The sequence below is a fragment of the Triticum aestivum genome, chromosome 3B (genome assembly GCF_018294505.1).
Source record: "Triticum aestivum cultivar Chinese Spring chromosome 3B, IWGSC CS RefSeq v2.1, whole genome shotgun sequence".
NCBI classification, from domain to species: Eukaryota; Viridiplantae; Streptophyta; class Magnoliopsida; order Poales; family Poaceae; genus Triticum; species Triticum aestivum.
In genome coordinates this window covers 106313715-106335902 of record NC_057801.1, presented here as the reverse complement: position 1 = coordinate 106335902, position 22188 = coordinate 106313715, and positions in this window count along the sequence as shown.

The window sequence follows — 22188 nt, the reverse complement described above, 5'->3', positions numbered from 1 at the left end:
GAATAAACACTCATCGTCAGAATAACACATCTAGCATGGAAAATATTGGCCACCCCTCACCGTCTCGCGAGTGGTAGAGAACACATAAGAGTAATTTATTTTGAAAATTAGAGATGGCACACGCAAATTTGCTTAGAATGGCATGGAAATACCGCATATAGGTAGGTATAGTGGACTCATATGCCAAAGCTGGTTTAAAGGGTTTTGGGTGCACAAGTAGTGATGATGCTTAGTGCAAAATGAAGGCTAGCAAAAGATTGAGAAGCGACCATCCAAAAAGCAAAAAATCTCATACCCAAGCATTAAGCATAAGTAACACCAAATAATGCACCACAAGTAGGATATAAATTTCATTGCATAACTATTGACTTTCGTGCTTGCATAGGGAACCATAAACCTTAACATCAATATTCTTACTCAAGCACAATTTCTCATCAACATGACTCACATATCATATCGTTATATCTCAAAACCATTACTAAGAATCAAGTTTATTTTGTCCAATGATCTTCATGAAAGTTTTTATTATATCCTCCTTGGATATCTATCACTTCGGGACTATTTTCAGATGTTGGTTTTGACAAGCTCAAACAAATTTAAGTGAAGAACATGAACATAATTTTTTTCTTTCTCTCAAAATAATCTAAGTGAAGCAAGAGAGAATTTCTGAAAATTTTACCAACTCGCAAATAAATCTAAGTGAAGCATGAGAGCATTTCTTAAAAAATAACAAAGCACATCGTGCTCAAAAAGATATAAGTGAAGTACTAGAGCAAATCCATGGCTCTAAAAATTTAAGTGAAGCATAGGAGCAAGCATAACATAATTTTTGGCTCTCTCAGAAAGGTGTGTTCAGCAAGGATTCAACACTTAAAACACAAAGCAAAACAAGCAAAGACTCATATCATACAAAACTCTCCAAGCAAAACTCATAATATGTGACAAATAAAAATATAGGTTCGAGTAAAATTCTGATGGTTGTTAGAAGAAAGCGAGGATGCCACTCGGGGGCATCCCAAGCTTATTTTCTTGCTACTTCTTGAATATTATCTTGGGGTGCCTCGGGCATCCCCAATATTAGCCTTTTGCTAATCCTTATTCCTTCATCCATCGTAAGATCACCCAAAACTTGAAAACTTCAATCACACAAAACTCAACAAAACCTTCGTGAGATCCGTTAGTGTAAGAAAGCAAATCACTACTATAAGTACTGTTGCAAACCTATTCATATTTTGTTTTTGCATTATATCTACTGTATTGCAACTTTTCTATGGCAAAAACTCATCAAAGAAAACCATAGAATCATCAAAACAAGCACACAACACAAAGAAAACAGAATATGTCCAAAACAGAACAGTCTGTAGCAATCTGGATATTTCAAATACTTATGTAACTCCAAAAATCTTGAGAAATTAGGGAAACCTGAGAAATTTGTATATTAATCTTCTGAAAAAAGAATCAACTCAAAATAACATTTCTCTGATTTATGAAAATTATTTTCGTGAGGGCATAAGTTTCTGTTTTTCAGAAAGATCAAATCAACTTTCACCCAAATCAACCCAAAGGCCTTGCTTGGCACAAACACTAAATTAAACGAAAAAAACACATGTAACCAGAGGTATAATTGTGTATTTACACAAGAACAGAAATAAAAATCAAAAAATTATTTTATTCGTTGGGTTGCCTCCCAACAAGCTCTTCCTTTATAGCCATTAAGATAGGCATGAAATTTCAATGATGCTCACATGGAAGACAAGAATTGAAGCACAAATAGAACATAATAAAACATGTGACAAACACATTTAAGTCTAACATACTTCCTATTCATAGGACTTTTGTAGGCAACCAAATTATCAAGACAAGAAACATCTAGCATATTCAAGGAAGAAGAAAGAGACAATAGCAATCTCAACATGACGAGAGATAAATTAGTAGCATGAAAATTTCTACAACCATATTTTCTCATAATAATTACATGTAGGATCATACTCAAATTCAACAATATAGCTATCACATAACATATTCTCTATATGACCCACATGCATGCAAAGTTGACACTCTTCCAAAATAGTGGGATTATCATCAAATAAAGTCATGACCTCTCCAAACCCACTTCTATCAAAAAATTCATAAGATTGATAATTCTCCAAAGTAGTGGGATCATTATTACCTAAACTTGACACTCCTCCAAACCCACCTTCAATATTATAGCAAACATATTCATCAGGAGGCTTAAATAAATTTTTAAGATCGTAAGAAGAATAACCCCAATCATGATCATTGCAATAAGTAGAGGACATATCAAAATTAGCATCCCCAAGCTTGGGGTTTTGCATATTAGTGGCATAATTGACATGAATAGAATGTATTGTAACACCATTGCAATCATGCTTTTCAGATTCATGAATCACTTCATAAATTTCTTCTTTTATCACTTCATCACAATTTTCAGATTCATGAATCTAAGCAAAACTTCATAAAGATAATCTAGTGTACTCAACTCACTAGCAATTGGTTCATTATAGTTGGATGTTTTGAAAAGATTAGAAAGTGTATGTGGATCCATAAGGTTTTTGGTTCTTGATTTTCAATAAACACACAATTATGCCAAGCAAGCAAGCAAACAAGCCAAGTAAGACATAAAGGGCAAATGAAAAGACAAACGGAAAAAGGGCGAATAAAAAGGGCAAATTTTTGTGAAGTGGAGGAGAGGAAAATGAGAGGAAAATGGAAAATAATGTAAATTGCAAGGAGATGAGATTTGTGATTAGGAACCTGGTTGATGTTGAAGATCCTCCCCGACAACAGCGCCAGAAATTCCTTCTGATGTCTGCTAGAACTACGTCGGTATTCCCCAAAGAGGAAGGGATGATGTAGTATAGCGATGGTAGGTATTTCCCTTAGTGATAAGACCAAGGTTATCGAACCAGTAGGAGAACCTCCTCTCACCACGTGAACATCACCTGCACACAAATAACAAATACTTGCAACCAGATGTGTTAAAGGGGTTGTCAATCTCTTTCGGGTACGACGCCTCAAGATAGGCAAATAACATGAGGTAAAAGTGGTAGATAGGATAAATAGATCACGGAACAAATAAATTGCAGCAAGGTATTTTTGTATTTGTGGTTTAATAGATCTGGAAATAAATGCAAAGGAAAATAGATCGCAAAGGAAAATATGATAAGAAGAGACCCGGGGGCCATAGGTTTCACTAGTGGCTTCTGTCAAGAAAAATACCAAACGGTGGGAAAACAATTACTGTTGGGCAATTGATAGAACTTCATATAATCATGACGATATCCATGCAATGATCATTACATATGCATCATGTCCAAGATTAGTAGGCCGACTCCTGCCTGCATCTACTACTATTACTCCACACATCGTCCGCTATCCAGCATGCATCTAGTGTATTAAGTTCATTGAGAAACGAAGTAATGCAATAAGAACAATGACGTGATGTAGACAAGATCTATTTATGTCGAAATAGACCCCATCTTCTTGTCCTTAATAGCAACGATACATACATTTTATTTCTCTTTTTCTCACTGGGATCAAGCACCGTAAGATCGAACCCATCACAAAGCACCTCTTTCCATTACAAGATAAATAGATCAAGTTGGCCAAACAAAACCCAAATATCGGAGAAGAAATATGATGCTATAATCAATCACACATATAAGAGATCAAAGAAGACTCAAATAACTTTCATCGTTAAAAACATAGATCTGATCATAAACTACAAGTTCATCGGATCCCAACAAACACACCACAAAAAGACATACATCATATGGATCTCCAAGAGACCATTGTATTGATAATCGAGAGAGAGAGAGAGAGAGAGAGAGATAGGAAGCCATCTAGCTACTAACTACGGACCCGTAGGTCTACAAAGAACTACTCACGCATCATCGGAGAGGCACCAATGGACATGATGAACCCCTCCAAGATGGTGTCTAGATTGGATCTGGTGTGTCTGGACTCTTAGGCGGCTGGAATTGATTTTCGTCGACTCCCTTAGGGTTTTTGCAATATTGAGGTGTTTATAGAGCAAAGAGGCGGTTCAGGGGGCACCCGAGGTGGGCAGAACCCATCAGGGCGCGCCTGGGCCTCCAGGCATGCCCTGGTGGGTTGTGCTCCCCTCGGAGCACCCCCCAGGCGCTTTCCTGGCCCACTGGATGTCTTCTAGCCCAAAAAATCCACAAAAAGTTTCATTGCGTTTGGACTCCGTTTGGTATTGATTTCCTCCAATGTAAAAACCATGCAGAAAACAACAACTGGCATTGGGCACTATGTCAATAGGTTAGTACCAAAAAATGATATAAAATGATTATAAAATGATTGTAAAACATCCAAGAATGATAATATAACAACATGGAACAATCTAAAATTATAGATACGTTGGAGACGTATCACACGTGCGACATCTACTTCATATACACAAAGGTGAATCGTCTCCTTTACACGTGTTCACTTGAACCCATCGAGGATGGTATACTACTTGACACTCCTCTCGTGTGCATGCATAGGTATAATCGGAGCACCAGGGATGATGAGGAGGAGTGCAAGCACAAGTGTACACCTACACCATCCGCGTGGGAAGCTTGGAAGCGACGGCGGAAGAAGACGGTGCAAAATTTGCACTACCGGATAGTCCAGTCCATCCAGAGAGCAGTTTTGGGTTGTGCATAAATTGCAGTACCGGACAGTCCGGTCCCCCAAGTGGACAATCTGATAGTACAATATCTGGATGCCCAAAAGTTTCTGTTTCCACCGGACTGTCAAGTAGTGCATCCGTGGACCAAATTTGTGCAAGGCCCGTGTAAGTTTACCCTTTCCCCCTCACTTACCCCTTCCTTGCCTTGGACCTATATATATATCCATCCTTCTCCTCCATTTTAGGGAAACTAAGAATAGGTCTAGACATTAGAGCTTAGCTTATGTATCTCCCCTTGTGGGATTCCTCTTTAGAGAGAGAAGGCTCCATTGGAGTTAAATACCTCCATTGGAGAAGGTCCATAGGGATTCAACACCTCCTTGTGGGAAGGATGTATCTAGATCATCAAGACATGATGTCCTTATTTCCAATTGATTGTTCATGTACCTTGTGGATCTTGTGTGTTTGTTGGTCTAGTGAATATGTGATTGGACTTGTTCTTGAGTGTTCCTCTTGTGATTTCCCATCTTGTTCTTCGTGTTCTTCGCATTCTTCGTGGATCCCCCTCCAATTCGTGAAAGATATCCACTTAGGGTTGAAGGAAATATGCCCTAGAGGAAATAATAAAGTTGTTATTTTTGTTGGAAATATGCCCTAGAGGCAATAATAAATTAGTTATTATTATATTTCCTTGTTCATGATAATCGTTTATTATCCATGCTATAATTGTATTGATTGGAAACTCAGATACATGTGTGGATACATAGACAACACCGTGTCCCTAATAAGCCTCTAGTTGACTAGCTCATTGATCAATAGATGGTTACGGTTTCCTGACCATGGACATTGGATGTCGTTGATAACGGGATCACATCATTAGAAGAATGATGTGATGGACCAGACCCAATCCTAAGCCTAGCACAAAGATCGTCGTTCGTATGCTAAAGCTTTTCTAATGTCAAGTATCTATTCCTTAGACCATGAGATTTTGCAACTCCCGGATACCGTAGGAATGCTTTGGGTGTACCAAATGTCACAACGTAACTGGGTGGCTATAAAGGTGCACTACAGGTATCTCCGAAAGTGTCTGTTGGGTTGGCACGAATCGAGACTGGGATTTGTCACTCCGGTTAATGGAGAGGTATCTCTGGGCCCACTCGGTAGGACATCATCATAATGTGCACAATGTGACCAAGGGGTTGATCACGGGATGATGTGTTACGGAACGAGTAAAGAGACTTGCCGGTAACGACATTGAACAAGGTATCGGTATACCGATGATCGAATCTCGGGCAAGTATAATACCGCTAGACAAAGGGAATTGTATATGGGATCGATTGAGTCCTTGACATCGTGGTTCATCCGATGAGATCATCGTGGAACATGTGGGAGCCAACATGGGTATCCAGATCCCGCTGTTGGTTATTGACCGGAGAATGTCTCGGTCATGTCTGCATGGTTCTCGAACCCGTATGGTCTACACACTTAAGGTTCGATGACGTTAGGGTTATAAAGGAAGTTTCTATGTGGTTACCGAATGTTGTTCAGAGTCCCAGATGTGATCCTCAACGTCACGAGGAGTTCTAGAATGGTCCGGAGGTAAAGATTTATATATGGGAAGTCCTATTTTGGTCACCGGAAAAGTTTCAGGTTTTATCGGTAACGTACTGGGACCACCGGGAGGGTCCCGGGGGTCCACCAAGTGGGGCCACCATCCGCGGAGGGCTGCATGGGCTAAGTGTGGGCGGGGACCAGCCCCAGGTGGGCTGGTGCGCCCCCCCCCCCCTACAAGGCCCAAGGCGCAGGGAAGAGTGGGAGGGGGGCAAACCCTAGGGCAGATGGGCCCTAAGGCCCACCCCAGGTGCGCCTCCCCTCTCTCCCCTTCTGGCCGCCACCCAGATGGGATCTGGGGGCTGCCGCCACCCCTGGGGAGGGAACCCTAGAGGGGGCGCAGCCCCCACCCCTTCCCCTATAAATAGTTGAGGTGTAGGGGCTGCCCAACACACGAGTTTCTCTCCCTCTTGGTGCAGCACTACCTCTCTCCCTTCTCCTCTCCCGCGGTGCTTGGCGAAGCCCTGCAGGATTTCCACGCTCCTCCATCACCACCACGCCGTTGTGCTGCTACTGGATGGAGTCTTCCTCAACCTCTCCCTCTCTCCTTGCTGGACCAAGGCGTGGGAGACGTCACTGGGCTGTACGTCTGTTGAACGCGGAGGTGTCGTCCGTTCGGCACTAGGATCTCCGGTGATTTGGATCACAATGAGTACGACTCCTTCAACCCTGTTCTCTTGAACGCTTCCGCTTAGCGATCTACAAGGGTATGTAGATGCACTCTCCTTCCCCTTGTTGCTGGTTTCTCCATAGATAGATCTTGGTGACACGTAGGAAAATTTTGAATTTCTGCTACGTTCCCCAATAGTGGCATCATGAGCTAGGTCTATTGCGTAGATTCTTTGCACGAGTAGAACACAAAGTAGTTGTGGGCGTTGATTTTTTTCAATATGCTTGCCGTTACTAGTCCAATCTTGTTTCGACGGTATTGTGGGATGAAGCGGCCCGGACCTACCTTACACGTACACTTACATGAGACAGGTTCCACCAACTGACATGCACTTGGTGCATAAGGTGGCTAGCGGGTGCCAGTCTCTCCCACTTTAGTCGGAACGGATTCGATGAAAAGGGTCCTTGTGAAGGGTAAATAGCAATTGGCATATCACATTGTGGTTTTGCGTAGGTAAGAAATGTTCCTGCTAGAAACCCATAGCAGCCACATAAAACATGCAAACAACAATTAGAGGACGTCTAACTTGTTTTTGCAGGGTATGCTATGTGATGTGATATGGCCAAGAAGAATGTGATGAATGATATGTGATGTATGAGATTGATCATGTTCTTGTAATAGGAATCACGACTTGCATGTCGATGAGTATGACAACTGGCAGGAGCCATAGGAGTTGTCTTAATTGATTGTATGACCTGCGTGTCATTGAACAAACGCCATGTAATTACTTTACTTTATTGCTAACCGGTAGCCATAGTAGTAGAAGTAATAGTTGGCAAGACAACTTCATGAAGACACGATGATGGAGATCATGGTGTCATGCCGGTGACGATGATGATCATGGAGCCCCAAAGATGGAGATCAAAAGGAGAAAAATGATATTGGCCATATCATGTCACTATTTGATTGCATGTGATGTTTATCATGTTTATGCATCTTATTTGCTTAGAACGACGGTAGTAAATAAGATGATCCCTCATTAAAATTTCAAGAAAGTGTTCCCCCTAAGTGTGCACCATTGCGAAAGTTCGTCATTTCGAAGCACCACGTGATGATCGGGTGTGATAGATTCTTACGTTCACATACAACGGGTGTAAGCCAGATTTACACACGCGAAACACTTAGGTTAACTTGACGAGCCTAGCATGTACAGACATGGCCTCGGAACACAAGAGACCGAAAGGTCGAGCATGAGTCGTATAGTAGATACGATCAACATGAAGATGTTCACCGATGATGACTAGTCCGTCTCACGTGATGATCGGACATGGCCTAGTTGACTCGGATCATGTAATCACTTAGATGACTAGAGGGATGTCTATCTGAGTGGGAGTTCATGAGATGAACTTAATTATCCTGAACATAGTCAAAAGATCTTTGCAAATTATGTCGTAAGCTCGCGCTTTAGTTCCACTATTTAGATATGTTCCTAGAGAAAATATAGTTGAAAGTTGACAGTAGCGATTATGCGGACAGTAGAAAGCTTATGTCCTTAATGCACCGCTCAGTGTGCTGAACCCCAAATGTCGTCTGTGGATGTTGCGAACATCGGACATGCACGTTTTGATAACTACGTGATAGTTCAGTTAAACGGTTTAGAGTTGAGGCACCAAAGACGTTTTTCGAAACGTCGCAGAACATATGAGATGTTTCGAGGGCTGAAATTGGGATTTCAGGCTCGTGCCCACGTCAAGAGGTATAAGACCTCCAACGATTTTCTTAGTCTGCAAACTAAGGGAGAAAAGCTCAATCGTTGAGCTTGTGCTCGGATTGTCTGAGTGCAACAATCACTTGAATCGAGTGGGAGTTGATCTTCCAGATGAGATAGTGATGTTTCTCCAAAGTCATTGCCACCAAGCTGCTAGAGCTTCGTGATGAACTATAACATATCAGTGATAGATATGATGATCCTTGAGGTATTCACGATGTTTGACACCGTGAAAGTAGAAATCAAGAAGGAGCATCAATTGTTGATGGTTGGTGAAACCACTAGTTTCAAGAAGGGCAAGGGCAAGAAGGGATACTTCATGAAACGGCAAATCAGCTGCTGCTCCAGTGAAGAAACCCAAGATTGAACCTAAACCCGAGACTAAGTGCTTCTGTAATAAGGGGAACAGCCACTGGAACGGGATTACCCTAGATACTTGGTAGATAAGAAGGCTGGCAAGGTCGATAGAAGTATATTGGATATACATCATGTTAATGTGTACTTTACTAGTACTCCTAGTAGCACCAGGGTATTAGATACCGGTTCAGTTGCTAAGTGTTAGTAACTCGAAATAAAAGCTACGGAATAAACGGAGACTAGCTAAAGGTGAGTTGACGACATGTGTTAGAAGTGTTTCCAAGTTTGATGTGATCAAACATCGCACGCTCCCTCTACCATCAAGATTAGTATTAAACCTGAATAATTGTCATTTGGTGTTTGCGTTAAACATAGACATAAATGGATTATGTCTATCGCAATACGGTTATTCATTTAGGAGAATAATGGTTACTCTATTTATTTGAATAATACCTTCAATGGTCTTGCACCTAAAGGAATGGTTTATTGAATCTCGATCGTAGTGATACACATTTTCATGCCAAAAGATATAAGATAGTAATGATAGTACCACTTACTTGTGGCACTGCCATGTAAGTCATATTGGTATAAAACGCATGAAGAAGCTCCATGTTGATGGATCTTTGGACTTAATCGTTTTTGAAAAGTTTGAGACATGCGAACCATGTCTATTGGTGTATACGCATGAAGAAATTCCATTCAGATGGATCGTTTGGACTCACTTGATTTTGAATCACTTGAGATATGCAAATCATACCACATGGGCAAGATGACTGAAAAGCCTCGTTTTTAGTAAGATGGAACAAGATAGCAACTTGTTGGAAGTAACACATTTTGATGTGTGCAGTCCAATGAGTGCTGAGGCATGCAACGAATATAGTTATGTTCTTACTTCACAGATGATTCGACTAGATGTTGAGTATATTTACTTGATGAAACACAAGTCTGAATTATTGAATGGTTCAAGTAATTTCAGAGTGAAGTTGAAGATCATTGTGACAAGAGGATAAAATGTCTATGATATGATCATAGAGATGAGTATCTGAGTTACGAGTTTTGGCACGCAATTAAGACATTGTGGAAATTGTTTCACAATTAATACCGCCTGGGACACCATAGTGTGATGGTGTGTCCGAACATCATAGTTGCACCCTATTGGATATGGTGCGTACCATGATGTCTCTTATCTAATTACCACTATCGTTCATGGGTTAGGCATTAGAGACAACTGCACTCACTTTAATAGGGCACCACGTAATTCCATTGAGATGACACTGTATGAACTATGGTTTAGAGAAACCTAAGTTGTCGTTTCTTAAAAGTTTGGGGCTGCGACGCTTATGTGAAAAAGTTTCAGGTTGATGAGCTCGAACCCAAAGCGGATAAAAATGCATCTTCATAGGACACCCAAAAAGGTTGGGTATGCCTCCTAATTCAGATCCGGAAGCAAAAGTGATTGTTTCTAGAAACGGGTCCTTTCTCGAGGAAAAGTTTCTCTCGAGAGAATTGAGTGGGAGGATGGTGGAGACTTGATGAGGTTATTGAACTATCACTTCAACCAGTGTGTAGCAGGGCACAGGAAGTTGTTCCTGTGGCACCTACACCAATTGAAGTGGAAGCTTATGATAGTGATCATGAAGCTTCGGATCAAGTCACTACCGAATCTCGTAGGATGACAAGGACGCATACTGCTTCGGAGTGGTACGGTGATCCTGTCTTGAAGGTCATGTTGCTAGACAACAATGAACCTACGAGCTATGGAGAAGCGATGGTGGGCCCAAATTCCGATAAATGGTTAGAAAACATGAAATCTGAGATAGGATCCATGTATCAGAACAAAGCATGGACTTTGGTGGACTTTCCCGATGATCGGCAAGCCATTGAGATAAATGGATCTTTAAGAAGAAGACAGACGTGGACGGTAATGTCACCATCTATGAAGCTCGACTTGTGGCGAAGAGTTTTTCACAAGTTCAAGGAGTTGACTACAATGAGATTTTCTCATCCGTAGCGATGCTTAAGTCCGTCGGAATCATGTTAGCATTAGCTGCATTTATGAAATCTGGCAGATGGATGTCAAAACGAGTTTCCTTACCAGTTTTCGTAAGGAAAGGTTGTATGTGATACAATCAGAAAGGTTTTGTCGATCCTAAGGATGCTAAAAGGTATGCTGGCTTCAGCGATCCTTCTAAGGACTGGAGTAAGCATCTCGGAGTTGGAATATACACTTTGATAAGATGATCAAAGATTTTGGGTTTATAAAAAGTTTATGAGAAACTTGTATTTCCAAAGAAGTGAGTGGGAGCACTATGGCATTTCTGATGAGTATATGTTGTTGACATATTGTTGATCAGAAATGATGTAGAATTTCTGGAAAGCATATAGGGTTATTTGAAAAGTGTTTTTCAATGGAAAACCTGGATTAAGCTACTTGAACATTGAGCATCAAGATCTATAATGATGGATCAAAAACCGCTTAATGGTACTTTCAAATGAGCACATACCTTGACATGATCTTGAAGGTGTTCAAGATGGATCAGTCAAAGAAGGAGTTATTGCCTGAGTTGTAAGGTATGAAGTTAAGACTTAAAGCTCGACCATGGCAAAAGAGAGAGAAAGGACGAATGTCGTCCCCTATGCTTCAAACGTAGGCTCTATAGTATGCTATGCTGTGTACCGCACCGGAAGTGTGCCTTGCCATGAGTCAGTCAAGGGGTACAAAGAATGATCCAGGGATGGATCATTGGATAGCGGTCAAAAATTGTCCTTGGAGTAAATAAGGACATGTTTCTCGATTATGGAGGTGATAAAGAGTTCGGCGTATAGGGTTACGTTGATACAAGCTTTAACACCTATCAGAATGACTCTGAGTAGCAAACAAGATACGTATAGTGGAACAACCATTTGGAATAGCTCCAAGTGGAGCGTGGAAGCAGCATTTACTATATGACATAGAAATTTGTGAAGTACATACGAATCTGAATGTTGCAGACCCGTTGACTAAAACTTCTCTCACAAGCAAAACATGATCAAACCCCAGAACTCATTGAGTCTTAATCACATGATGATGTGAACTAGTTTAGTGACACTAGTAAACTCTTTGGATGTTGGTCACATGGCGATGTGACCTGTGAGTGTTAATCACATGGCGATGTGAACTAGATTATTGACTGTAGTGCAAGTGGGAGACTGTTGGAAATATGCCCTAGAGGCAATAATAAATTAGTTATTATTATATTTCCTTGTTCATGATAATCGTTTATTGTCCATGCTATAATTGTATTGATAGGAAACTTAGATACATGTGTGGATACATAGACAACACCGTGTCCCTAGTAAGCCTCTAGTTGACTAGCTCGTTGATCAATAGATGGTTACGGTTTCCTGACCATGGACATTGGATGTCGTTGATAACGGGATCACATCATTAGAAGAATGATGTGATGGACAAGACCCAATCCTAAGCCTAGCACAAAGATCGTCGTTCGTATGCTAAAGCTTTTCTAATGTCAAGTATCTATTCCTTAGACCATGAGATTTTGCAACTCCCGGATACCGTAGGAATGCTTTGGGTGTACCAAATGTCACAACGTAACTGGGTGGCTATAAAGGTGCACTACAGGTATCTCCGAAAGTGTCTGTTGGGTTGGCACGAATTGAGACTGGGATTTGTCACTCCGGTTAACGGAGAGGTATCTCTGGGCCCACTCGGTAGGAAATCATCATAATGTGCACAATGTGACCAAGGGGTTGATCATGGGATGATGTGTTATGGAACGAGTAAAGAGACTTGCCGGTAACGAGATTGAACAAGGTATCGGTATACCGATGATCGAATCTTGGGCAAGTATAATACCGCTGGACAAAGGGAATTATATAAGGGATCGATTGAGTCCTTGGCATCATGGTTCATCCGATGAGATCATCGTGGAACATGTGGGAGCCAACATGGGTATCCAGATCCCGCTGTTGGTTATTGCCCGGAGAACGTCTCGGTCATGTCTGCATGGTTCCCGAACCCGTAGGGTCTACACACTTAAGGTTCGATGATGTTAGGGTTATAAAGGAAGTTTGTATGTGGTTACCGAATGTTGTTCGGAGTCCCGGATGTGATCCCGGACGTCACGAGGAGTTCCCCGGAGGGCTGCATGGGCTAAGTGTGGGAGGGGACCAGCCCCAGGTGGGCTGGTGCGCCCCCCCACAAGGCCCAAGGCGCGGGGAAGAGTGGGAGGGGGGCAAAACCTAGGGCAGATGGGCCCTAAGGCCCACCCCATGTGCGCCTCCCCTCTCTCCCCTTCTGGCCGCCACCCAGATGGGATCTGGGGGCTGCCACCACCCCTGGGAGGGAACCCTAGAGGGGGCGCAGTCCCCTCCCCTTCCCCTATAAATAGTTGAGGTGTAGGGGCTGCCCAACACACGAGTTTCTCTCCCTCTTGGTGCAGCCCTACCTCTCTCCCTTCTCCTCTCCCGCGGTGCTTGGCGAAGCCCTGCAGGATTGCCACGCTCCTCCATCACCACCACGCCATTGTGCTGCTGCTGGATGGAGTCTTCCTCAACCTCTCCCTCTCTCCTTGCTGGATCAAGGCGTGGGAGACGTCACCGGGCTGTACGTGTGTTGAACGCGGAGGTGCCGTCCGTTCGGCACTAGGATCTCCGGTGATTTGGATCACGACGAGTACGACTCCTTCAACCCTGTTCTCTTGAACGCTTCCGCTTAGCGATCTACAAGGGTATGTAGATGCACTTTCCTTCCCCTCATTGCTGGTTTCTCCATAGATAGATCTTGGTGACACGTAGGAAAATTTTGAATTTCTGTACGTTCCCCAACAATTTTATATTTCCTTATTTCATGATAAATGTTTATTATTCATGCTAGAATTGTATTAACCGAAAACTTGATACATGTGTGGATACGTAGACAAAATACTGTGTCCCTAGTAAGCCTCTACTAGACTAGCTCGTTGATCAAAGATGGTTAAGTCTCCTAACCATAGATATGTGTTGTCATTTGATAAACGGGATCACATCATTAGGAGAATGATGTGATGGACAAGACCCATTCGTTAGCTTAGCATAATAATCGTTCAGTTTTATTACTATTGCTTTCTTCATGTCAAATACATATTCCTCCGACTATGAGATTATGCAACTCCCGGATACCGGAGGAATGCCTTGTGTGCTATCAAACGTCAAAACGTAACTGGGTGATTATAAAGATGCTCTATAGCTATCTCTGAAGGTGTTTGTTGGGTTGGCATAGATCGAGATTAGGATTTGTCACTCTGAGTATCGGAGAGGTATCTCTGGGCCCTCTCGGTAATACACATCATAAGAAGCCTTGCAAGCGAAGTGACTAATGAGTTAGTTGCATTATGATGTATTACGGAACAAGTAAAGAGACTTGCCGGTAACGAGATTGAACTAGGTATGAAGATACTGACGATCAAATCTCAGACAAGTAACATACCGATGACAAAGGGAATAACGTATGTTGTCATAATGGTTCGACCGATAAAGTTCTTCGTAGAATATGTGGGAACCAATATTAGAATCTAGGTTCTGCTATTGGTTACTGATCGGAGAGGTCTCTCGGTCATGTCTACATAGTTCTCGAACCCGTAGGGTCCGCACGCTTAATGTACGATAACGATATTGTATTATATGAGTTATGTGATTTGGTGACCGAATGTTGTTCAGAGTCTTGGATGAGATCGCGGACATGCCGAGGAGTCTCCAAATGGTCGAGAGGTAAAGATTTATATATGTGATGATAGTATTCGGACACTGGAAGTGTTCCGGAGTGTATCAGGTATTTATCGGAGTACCGAAGGGGTTACCGGAACCCCTGGGGGAAAGATATGGGCCATATGGGCCATAAGAGGGAAGCACATCATCCCAAAAGTGGTGTCACCCCCCAAGGAAGGAGGCCGAGTGGGAGAAGGGAAAGGGGGGGATTCAGACCCCTTTCCTTCTCTTCTTCCTGTTACATTTCCCCCCTCCAGCAATTATGGAAGGGGGGAGGCTGAATTGGGGAAGACCCCAAGTAGGATTCTGCCTACTTGGGGCGCCGCATGGCTGCCTCCCCTCCCCTCCAACCTATATATATGTGGAGGGGGGGGGGGCGCCCCTAGAACACATAACATCAACTGTTAGCCGTGTGTGGCGCCCCCTCCATAGTTTACACCCCCGGTCATATTGTCGCAGTGCTTAGACGAAGCCATGTGCAGATCAAATTGATACGTCTCCAACGTATCTATAATTTTTGATTGTTCCATGCTATTATATTATCTGTTTTGGATGTTTTATATGCATTATTATGCTATTTTACATTATTTTTGGGACTAACCTATTAACCTAGAGCCTAGTGCCAGTTTTTATTTTTTGCTTGTTTTAGAGTTTCATAGAAAAGGAATACCAAACGGAGTCCAAACGGAATAAAACTTTCACGATGATCTTTCTTGGACCAGAAGCAAACTAGGAGACTTGGAGATGAAGTTGGAGAAGCAACAAGGTGGCCACGAGGGCGGAGGGCGTGCCCCCTACCTCATGGGCCCCTCATGGGTTTCCTGAACTAATTCTTTCACCCATATATACTCTTATACCCCAAAACCATCAAGGCGAGCCACGAAAACACTTTTCCACCACCACAAACTTCTGTACCCGTGAGATCGCATCTAGGGACCTTTTTCAGCGTCCCACCGGAGGGGGATTCGATCATGGAGGGCTTCTACATCAACACCATTGCCCTTTCGACCATAGACCTACGGGTCCATAGCTAGTAGCTAGATGGCTTCTTCTCTCTCTTTGATTCTTAGTACCATGTTCTCCTCGATGTTCTTGGAGATCTATTCAATGTAATACTCTTTTGCGGTGCGTTTGCCGAGATCCGATGAATTGTGGATTTATGACCAGATTATCTATGAATATTACTTGAGTCTTTCTCTGAATTCTTATATGCATGATTTGATATCTTTGCAAGTCTCTTCGCATTATCGGTTTAGTTTGGCCTATTAGATTGGTTTTTCTTGCAATGGGAGAAGTGCTTAGCTTTGGGTTCAATCTTGCGGTGTCCTTTCCCAGTGACAGTAGGGGCAGCAAGGCACGTATTGTATTGTTGCCATCGAGGATAAAAAGATGGGGTTTTCATCATATTGCTTGATTTAATTCGTCTACATCATGTCATCTTACTTAATGTGTTACTCTATTCTTCCTGAAGTTAATACTCTAGATGCAGGCAGGAATCGGTCAATGTGTGGAGTAATAGTAGTAGATGCAGAATCGTTCTGGTCTACTTGACATGGACGTGATGCCTATGTTCATGATCATTGCCTTAGATATCATCATAATTATGCGCTCTTCTATCAATTGCTCGGCAGTAATTTGTTCACCCACCATATTATTTGCTAGCTTGAGAAAAGCCACTAGTGAAACCTATGGCCCCCGGTTCTCTTTTCCATCATATTAAGTATCTTTTCTAGCATATTAGTTTCCGATCTACTATTTTGCAATCTTTTACTTTCCGATCTATAAACCAAAAATACCAAAAATATTTACTTTACCGCTTATCTATGTCTATTAGATCGTGAAGGGATTGACAACCCCTTTATCACGTTGGGTGCAAGTTTGTTTGATTGTTTGTACATGTATTTGGTGACTTGTGTGTTATCTCCTATTGGATTGATACCTTGGCTCTCAAACTGAGGGATATACTTAATCTACTTTGCTGCATCACCCTTTCCTCTTCAAGGGAAAAACCAACGCAAGCTCAAGAGGTAGCAGGAAGAATTTCTGGCGCCATTGCCAGGGAGATCTACGCCAAGTCAGGCCATACCAAGTACCCATCATAAACTCTCATCTCTTGCATTACATTATTCGCCATTCGCCTCTCGTTTTCCTCTCCCCCGCCTCTAAAATGATTGTCGAAAATATTTACCTTTTCTTCGCCCATCTTCCGTTCGTCTTCTTCGCTTGCTTTTTATGTGCTCGTGTGTTGCATTGCTTGCTTTGTCACGATGGCTCAAGATAATACCAAATTGTGTGATTTTTCCAACACCAACAATAATGATTTTATTAGTACCCCGATTGCTCCCACTACTAATGCGGAATCTTGTGAAAATAATGCCGCTTTGCTGAATCTTGTTATGAAAGATCAATTTTCTGGCCTTCCTAGTGAAGATGTCGCATCCCATCTAAATAACTTCGTTGATTTGTGTGATATGCAAAATAAGAAAGATGTGGATAATGATATTGTTAAATTGAAGCTATTCCCGTTTTCGCTTAGAGATCATGCTAAAACTTGGTTTTCATCTTTACCTAAAAATAGTATTGATTCGTGGAACAAGTGTAAAGATGCTTTCATATCTAAGTATTTTCCTCCCACTAAGATCATCTCCCTTAGGAATGATATTATGAATTTGAAGCAACTTGATCATGAGCATGTTGCAAAATCTTGGGAGAGGATGAAATTGACGATACGAAATTGCCCTACACATGGTTTGAATTTGTGGATGATTATATAAAAAATTTATGTCGGATTGAATTTTGCTTCTAGAAAACTTTTAGATTTAGCCGCGGGAGGCACTTTTAGGGAAATTACTTTAGGAGAGGCTACTAAACTCCTTGATAACATTATGGCTAATTATTTTCAATGGCACACCAAAAGATCCACTAGTAAAAAAGTGCATGCGATTCAATAGATTAATGTTTTGAGTGGAAAGATGGATGAACTTATGAAATTGTTTGCTAATAATAGTGCTTCTTTTGATCCTAATGATATGCCTTTGTCCACTTTCATTGAGAATAATAATGAATCTATTGATGTGAATTTTGTTGATAGGAATTTTTTTGGTAATAACGTGTATAGAGGTAATTTTAATCCTAGGCTGTTTCGTAGTAATTAATCTAATAATTATGGTAATTCCTATAACAATTCTAATGTAAATTTTAATAATATGCCCTCTAATTTTTAGAATAGTGTTAAAGAATTTATGAGTTCACAAAAGAATTTCAATGCTTTGATTGGAGAAAAATTTATCAAGATCGATGATTTGGCTAGGAACGTGGATACAATTTCTCTTGATGTTGATTGTTTGAAACTTAGATCTATTCCACCTAAGCATGATATAAATTAGTCTCTCAAAGCCATGAGAATTTCCATTGATGAGTGCAAAGAAAGAACCACTAAGATGCGTGCTAAAAAATATCGGTTTATAAAAGTGAGTTCTTCTAGTTTTCATGAGAATAATGATGAATATCTAAAAGTGATTGATGTGACTCCTATTGAATATTTGTTTTCCAATATAAATCTTGATAAAGATGGGACTAGAGATGAGTCAACTTTAGTTAGAAGGCGTCCCAATGATTCGGAGTTTTTAGATCTAGATGCAAAAACTGATAAAAGTGGGATTGGAGAGGTCAAGACTTTAAGTAGCAATGGACCCACTCTTTTGGATTTAAAGGAATTTAATTATGGTAATTGTTCTTTACTAGATTGTATTTCCTTGTTGCAATCCGTGTTGAATTCTCCTCATGCTTATAATCAAAACAAAGATTTTACTAAACATATCGTTGATGCTATGATGCAATCTTTTGAAGAAAAGCTTGAATTGGAAGTTTCTATCCCTACAAAACTTTATGATGAGTGAGAACCTACTATTAAGATTAAGATTAAATATTATGAGTGCCATGCTTTGTGTGATTTGGGTGCTAGCGTTTCCACGATTCTAAAAACTTTGTGTGATGTGTTAGGTTTCGGTGAATTTGATGATTGTTCTTTAAATTTGCATCTTGCAAATTCCACTATTAAGAAACCTATGGGAAGGATTAATGATGTTCTTATTGTTGCAAATAGGAATTTGGTGCCTGTAGATTTCATTTTTCTTGATATAGATTGTAATCCTACATGTCCTATTATTCTTGGCAGACCTTTCCTTAGAACGATTGGTGCAATTATTGATATGAAAGAAGGAAACATTAGATTCCAATTTGCATTAAGCAAGGGCATGGAACACTTTCCTAGAAATAAAATTAAATTACCATATGAATCTATTATGAGAGCCACTTATGGATTGCATACCAAAGATGACAATACCTAGATCTATTCGTGTTTTATGCCTAGCTAAGGGCGTTAAACGATAGCGCTTGTTGGGAGGCATACCAATTTTATTTTTTTTCTTTGCTTTTTGTTACTGCTTAGTAATAAATAATTCATCTAGACTCTGGTTAGATGTTTTTTTGTGTTTTAATTAGTGTTTGTGCCAAGTTAAACCTATAGGATAGCTTACGGTGATAGTTGTGTTGATCCTGCTGAAAAACAGAAACTTTTGGCCCAGTAAATAATTTCCAGAATTTTATTGAAACGTTCTATTGATCTGATTCTTTTTGCTCTGGATTGTATCACAAATTTCTCAGGTTTTCCAATTTTGTCAGAATTTTTGGAGTAACAAAAGTATCCGAGAGTTACAGATTGCTACAGACCGTTCTGTTTTTGACAGATTATGTCTTCTTTGTGTTCTTTGCTTATTTTGATCAATCTATGGGTAGTATCGAGGGTATGAACCATGGAAAAGTTGGAATACAGTAGATATTACACCAATATAAATAAAGAATGAGTTTTCAACAGTACCTTGAAGTGGTGATTTATTTTCTTAAACTAACGGAGATTATGCGATTTTCTGTTGAGTTTTGTCTTGTGAAGTTTTCAAGTTTTTGGTAAGGATTTGATGGACTATGGAATAATGAGTGGCAAGAGACTAAGCTTGGGGATGCCCAAGGCACCTCAAGGTAATATTTAAGGACAACCAAAATCCTAATCTTAGGGATGCTCCGGAAGGCATCCCCTCTTTCGTCTTCGTCTATCAGTAACTTTACTTGAGGCTATATTTTTATTCATCACATGATATGTGTTTTGCTTGGAGCGTCTTATATGATTTGAGTGTTTGATTTTTAGTTTACCACAATCATCCTTGTTGTACACATATTTTGGGAGAGACACGGATGAATCATGATTTATTAGAATACTCTATGTGCTTTACTTATATCTTTTGAGCTAGGCAATATTGCTCTAGTACTTCACTTATATCTTTTTAGAGCATGGCGGTGGCTTTGTTTTAGAGAAATTAATGAACTGTCATGCTTCACTTATATTATTTTGTGAGTCTTTTAGAACAGCATGGTAATTTGCTTTGGTTATAAATTTAGTCCTAATACGATATACATCCAAGAGGGATATAATAAAAACTTTCATATAAAATGCATTGAATACTATGAGAAGTTTGATTCTTTATGATTGTTTTGCGATATGAAGATGATTATATTAGAGTCATGATAGTGGGGTAATTGTGAATTTGAGAAATACTTGTGTTGAGGTTTGTGATTCCTGTAGCATGCACATATGGTGAACCGTTATGTAACGAAGTTGGAACATGAAGTATTTATTGATTGTCTTCCTTATGAGTGGCGGTCGGGGATGAGCGATGGTCTTTTCCTACCAATCTATCCCCCGAGGAGCACGCGCGTAGTACTTCGTTTCGATGACTAATAGATTTTTTCAATAAATATGTGAGTTCTTTGTGACTAATGTTGAGTCCATGGATTATACACACTCTCACCCTTCCACCATTTCTAGCCTCTCTTGTGCCGCGGAACTCTCATCGGTACCACACACCCACCATATACCTTCCTCAAAATAGCCACCATAACTACCTATTATGGCATTTCCATAGCCATGCCAAGATATATTGCCATGCAACTTTTCATCGTTCTACTTACTATGACAGGTTTCATCATTGTCACATTGCTTTGCATGATCATGTAGTTGACATCGTATTTGTGGCAAAGCCATCTTTCATAATTCTTTCGTATATGTCGATCTTGATTCATTGCACATCCCAATACACCGCCGGAGGCATTCACATAGAGTCATATTTTGTTCTATGCATCTAGTTGTAATTTTTTTGGGTTGTAAGTAAATAGAAGTGTGATGATCATCATTATTAGAGCATTGTCCCATGCGAGGAAATAAAAAAGAGAGGCCAAAGAAGCCAAAATAAAAAAGAGAGGGCAAAGAAGCCAAGAAAAAAAGAAAAAAAGGAAAAAATAGAGAGAGAATAAGAGAGAAGGGACAATGTTACTATCCATTTCCACACTTGTGCTTCAAAGTAGCACAATGATCTTCATGATAGAGAGTTTCCTATTTTGTCACTTTCATATACTAGTGGGAATTTTCCATTATAGAACTTGGCTTGTATATTCTAATGATATGCTTCCTAAAATCTTCCTAGCTCTTCATGAGCAAGCAAGTTGGATGCACACCTACTTAGTTTATTTTTGAGCTTTCATACACTTATAGCTCTAGTGCATCTGTTGCATGGCAATCCCTACTCACTCACATTGATATCTATTGATGGGCATCTCCATAGCCCATTGATAGGCCTAGTTGATGTGATACTATCTCCCTCTTTTTGTCTTCTCCACAACCACCATATTCTCTTCCACCATAGTGCTATATCCATGGCTCACGCTCATGTATTGCGTGAAAGTTGAAAAAGTTTGAGAACATCAAAAGTATGAAACAATTTCTTGGCTTGTCATCGGGGTTGTGCATGATTTGAGTATTTTGTGTGATGAAGATGGATCATAGCCAAATTATATGATTTTGTAGGGATAAGCTTTCTTTGGCCATGTTATTTTGAGAAGACATAATTGCCTTGTTAGTATGCTTGAAGTATTATTGTTTTTATGTCAATATTGAACTTTTGTTTTGAATCTTTCGGATCTGCACATTCATGCCACAATAAAGAGAATTACATGGATAAATATGTTAGGTACCATTCCACATAAAAAATTCTGTTTTTATCATTTACCTACTCGAGGACGAGCAGAAATTAAGCTTGGGGATGCTTGATACGTTTTTTTCTTTTGATAGAAAGACTGTAAGGGAACCCCCTACAGCATAATTGGTGCAACAAACCCAAATTGCAAGTACCAAGCCTTGAACCTGGGTGGGTGGGAAGGCATCAGCCCCTTCCCACCACTAGGCTATGCCTTAGTCTGCGATGCTTGATACGTCTCCAATGTATCTATAATTTTTGATTGTTCCATGCTATTATATTATCTGTTGTGGATGTTTTATATGCATTAATATGCTATTTTATATTATTTTTGGGACTACCATATTAACCT